The following is a 4,729-nucleotide window of genomic DNA, read 5'->3' as shown; positions in this document are numbered from 1 at the left end:
CTAGTCATGATTGAGCTTCACATGAGGTGCTGAGCTTCCTGGTAGCCTGGACAAAAAGGGAAAGCTAAGCTGGTTCATGAAGTGAGTTGACACTTCAGGTTTTCGTGTAGGAGCTAACTGAGCCTCATAACCTTGAAAAAAAAATCAGTTAATGTCTCTGAACCACAGTTTCCTCCTCTGTAAAATGGGGATAATGCCTGCTGTGCCTCTTGCACATGAAGACGGAATGAGAGCACAGTGGTTCCAGGCGGGAGGAAGGGGGAATGGCAAAAGGCTTTTTCCCAGAGGAGTTTTGCCTTTCTGTTTTCCAGAAGGGACATCTACCCCCAGGGACAGTGGCAGGAAACTGTCGCATGACCCTACCTTGCTGCAAGGGAAGCTGGGAAATTGAGGATATTCTATTGCACACGTTGCCCCCTTGATAAAATCAGGGTCCTGATGGTAAGAAAGGAAGGAGGTGTGGAAGACGGGGTAGATCTCCCGACGTGTCTGCTATGACTCGGAACTAGTCTCCCCGGCTAATCTCTTCCACTTAGGTAGGCTTATTCCAGGGAGGCAGCCGAATTGCTGAGTGCCTGGGTTTCAGCAAAGGAGCCGACCAGAGGGGGAAGTGCAGGCTTAGGTGATGTGGGCAGACCTGACTGAGCGGCCACGCCCGAGGAACAGGAAGCCCGGCCCTGGTGGTCTGGACCAACGTCAGGGTCTGCCACCCACCACAGACAACAGGTCTACCTCCATGTCACCAGTACCAATGGAGACCAACACCCACCTATCACAATGGCAGGTGCCACGCTGAAGACAAGGGAGGCAGCACCAAGCGCCCCCAGAAATGGCAGTGAGCCAGAATGAGGGGCAGAATCCAACAAGGTGGTGTTGGGCAGAAGACCTTCCTCTGCCCTACGTTCTGCCAGCTGGACTTAGAATCAAATTGACACGAGAATGATTAACAGAGGAAAATCAAATTTAATAGGTGTACCTATGGGGAATCCACGCAGACATGAACTTCCAAAGAGAGTGAGGCAATGGGAAGCTTATCTGAGCTAAGGAGAGGGGAAGGGTCTGAGGATACAAAGGGGAGAAAGCTCACTAGCAGGAAAGTGAGAGGAGAGGTTTGGAAAAACAGGAGAAATACTGGCAGCTGAAGGGGAGGCAGAGAGCTTTTCCTGCATCTGCTGGGTTTTGATTATTTTTACCTTGAAATAATCTTTATGCCCAAGTGGCGCATCTTGGGGCAGCCTGCCCTTGGCCCCTACATTGGGATTTATTTTATTTTTTTTTTAAGATTTTATTTATTTGACAGAGAGAGACACAGCGAGAGAGGGAACACAAGCAGGGGGAGTGGGAGAGGGAGAAGCAGGCACCCCGTGGAGCAGGGAGTCTGCTTCTCCCTCTGACCCTCCTCCCTCTCGTGCTCTCTATCTCTCATTCTCTCTCTCTCAATTAAATAAATAAAATCTTAAAAAAAAATCAAGTTATCAAAATAAATCCAAAGTAATTATCATTTGTGTTTTTTTTTTTAAGATTATTTATTTATTTATTTGACAGAGAGAGAGAGAGAGATACAGCGAGAGAGGGAACACAAGCAGGGGGAGTGGGAGAGGGAGAAGCAGGCTTCCCGATGTGGGGCTCGATCCCAGGACCCTGGGATCATGACCGGAGCTGAAGGCAGATGCTTAACAACTGAGCCACCCAGGCGCCCCCAAAGTAACTATCATTTGTGAACCTAAAAGTACTGTTAAAAATGCAGTTTGTCAATTTAAAACGTTCTTAAAAAATTAAAAATGTTTTTAAAGTATTAACAGGGCAACTCGCTGGCTTAGTCAGTAGAGGATATGACTCGATCTCAGGATTCTAAGTTGAAGCCCCACATTGGGTGTAGAGATGACTTAAAAACAAAATCTCTAGGGGGCGCCAAGGTAGCTCGGTTAAATGACTCAGCCTGGGCCTTAATCTCAGGGTCATGGGTTCAGGCCCCCAAATTGGGTTCTATGAGTGTGGAGCCTACTTAAAAAAAATAAATAAATAAAATGAAATCTTTAAAAAAATCAATTAAAAATGAAAAATAAATTGTCTTACACTAAAAAAATTTGAAAACATGTCTATACAATTTCATCTAAAAAGCATGTAAGTTGGCTAAAAAGATATACTCAACAAGATAACATAAAGAAGTAGGAAATAATTAGATGGAATCCTAAATCCTATGCTTGATCCAAAACACCTATGCACATTTAGAGAACATGGGGAAATTTGGTAACACCCAAGACACGTGGGAAAGATTTGAGAAATTCAGTTGACCCCCGGTTCCCAATAATTACTAGTACAATGAAGCTGTAGAAAACGTGTCCAAATGCAGTCCTGGTCTCCGGAAGGAACAGGGGCACTCTTCATGGGCTAGATTCGTGGGTCATTTGTTCCTTCAATCACCAAAAGCTTCCTAAGGACCTTTTCTGCCAGGCTTTGCTCACAACCCTGGGGATAGAGATGCCCCACATTCTTGTCTTCCAGGTTCGAAACAGACAAGAAAGCAATGGTAGCAGGAGAGTGCGCATGTACTTAGGAGTCTCAGTGGGTTCAGCAAGCCCATGGAGGGAGTGGATGACATTTGAGTCGCCTTTCAAATAAGGAAGTGTTCGATGGAAATCATGGAATGTACCTGGGATTTCCTGGCAGTGGGAGCAGCAAAGATGTGAGGATGGGAAAATGACCACAGAGTTAGGAGAAATGACACCCCTTTTGGAAGCAAGGAGGGCTTCTCAGAGGAGGCGGCCAGCCTCAGCAGGAAAGCCAGAGAGGAGCAGGAGTGAGCCAGCAGGCTGCGTGGGTAATGGGTGGTGGATGCTCCTCCAAGTCAAGAGCCCACAGGTGGGAGAAAGTGCGGTGGGGTTTGGAGTGGAGGAGATCTCCATCCCCTAGGATCCTAACCATCCCTGCTAGAGCCCGGCCCCCACCATCACCCCAGGTACTTCCCTTCTGCCTTCTCTCCTTACCAGCAGGGGGCCTAGAAACCCAGAAGACACCAGGCTGAGGGGCTCAGGCCCCCAGCATCCCCACTTGCTCAGCCCAGGCCTGGGAGAGGCTCAGAGTGTTCAGTGCCCAAGAGTCTGACCAGGGTCTGGGAAGAAGGAATAAAGGAAAGGGGGCCTTACATTGTGGAGGGGCCTGGGCACTGGTGGGGAGAGTGATGAGGGGTCCCAGGAGTCCCACAGGAGGGGAGCAGGAGTGGGGGTGGTAAGGCGGCTCCCCTGGCCCATGTCCAAGGCACTCCCTTCTGCCCTGTTCCCAGTCTGATGCAGAAAGTGGTCCTGGTGTCTGGCCCCACCCGGATCCTTGGCACTGACCCTCAGCGGCTCTTGCCATGGGGTAGCCTGTCCTAGGTTCATTTTCCAGGATCAGGTCAGGCAAGGTGGCCTGAGCCGGGGGTGCACTGAGGCTGGGTTCGGAGTGAATGTGCTTGGCCCCAAGTTCATGGCTGTGGTGGGTCGCAAGCCCCTTCCTGTCCTCTCTGGTTCAGCAGGGTGCATACTAGGAGGGAAGGAGGAGGTCTACAGTTTCTGTTCTGCCAACCTCTCTGGTTAGAGCAGCAGAACTGGGCTGAAGGACTCCACTGGAGAGGGGCCCATGGGGTCTCCTGGGCTGCCATGGGCTTATCAGCCAGGCCAAAATGCTTACTTGTGGAGTGACCAGGGGTCTGAGCTTTGGCTTCTCCAACTGTCCAATGAAGTTGCCATCCTTACTCTGCCTCTTCTGTGGGGTCACTGATCCCATGGGTGAGGGCTGGCTGGGTGAGGGCTGGCTGAGTGAGGGAAGGAGGTATGTGGGCTGGCACCGCCCTCTGGTGGTTATAGCTACAGTTGCCTTGCAAGGTGCTGGGGGGGGCGCGGGTAGAGGGTGCAGTCTACTGGGAGCCTGAGGGTCCCCTTCAGCTCTGTCTTCTCCACTCCACTTTCTTCTTCTTCACCCCAAACTTCCCAGGGTCCTCAGGGCTGCTTTCTCATGTGCAAGAATAATTCAATTCAGCAAACATCCATTCAGTAGGAATAGAATGGGCCCCTATTGTATGTCCTGTTCTGTGCACGCCCTGTATCTCAAATGAATAAATAAATCTTAAAAAAAAAAAAAGGTACACAGGGGAAAAAAGACAAATTACATTCAGGGAAATAAAGAGAAGAATGAATTCGAGTCCCAGTTGAGATGTGCTTTAAGAATAAAATGCCCAGGGCGCCTGGGTGGCTCAGTTGGTTAAGCGACTGCCTTCGCTATTGCCTCAGGTCATGATCCTAGAGTCCCGGGATCGAGTCCCGCATCAGGCTCCCTGCTCGGCGGGGAGTCTGCTTCTCCCTCTGACCCTCTTCCCTCTCATGCTCTCTCTCTCTCTCATTCTCTCTCTCTCTCAAATAAATAAATAAAATCTTTAAAAAAAAAAAAGAATAAAATGCCCAGGGTGCCTGGGTGGCTCAGTCAGTTAAGCATCTGCCTTTTCTCTCTCTCAAATAAATAAATAAATAAAATCTTTTTTTTTTTTAAGATTTTATTTATTTATTTGAGAGAGAGCATGAAAGAGCACCAGCAGAGGGAGCAGCAGAGGGAGAGGGAGGGAGAGAAAGAGAGAAGCAGGCCCCCTGCTGAGCAGGGAGCCCAGACCCCAGGATCATGACCTGAGCCGAAGGCAGACGCTTAACCATCTGAGCCACCCAGGCGCCCAATAAATAAAATCTTAAAAAAAAAAAAA

The sequence above is a fragment of the Callorhinus ursinus genome, unplaced genomic scaffold (assembly GCF_003265705.2).
Source record: "Callorhinus ursinus isolate GAN/ISIS: 27379988/994484 unplaced genomic scaffold, GSC_fseal_2.0 scaffold108, whole genome shotgun sequence".
Taxonomy (NCBI): Eukaryota; Metazoa; Chordata; class Mammalia; order Carnivora; family Otariidae; genus Callorhinus; species Callorhinus ursinus.
Note: the sequence above shows the minus strand (reverse complement) of the source record.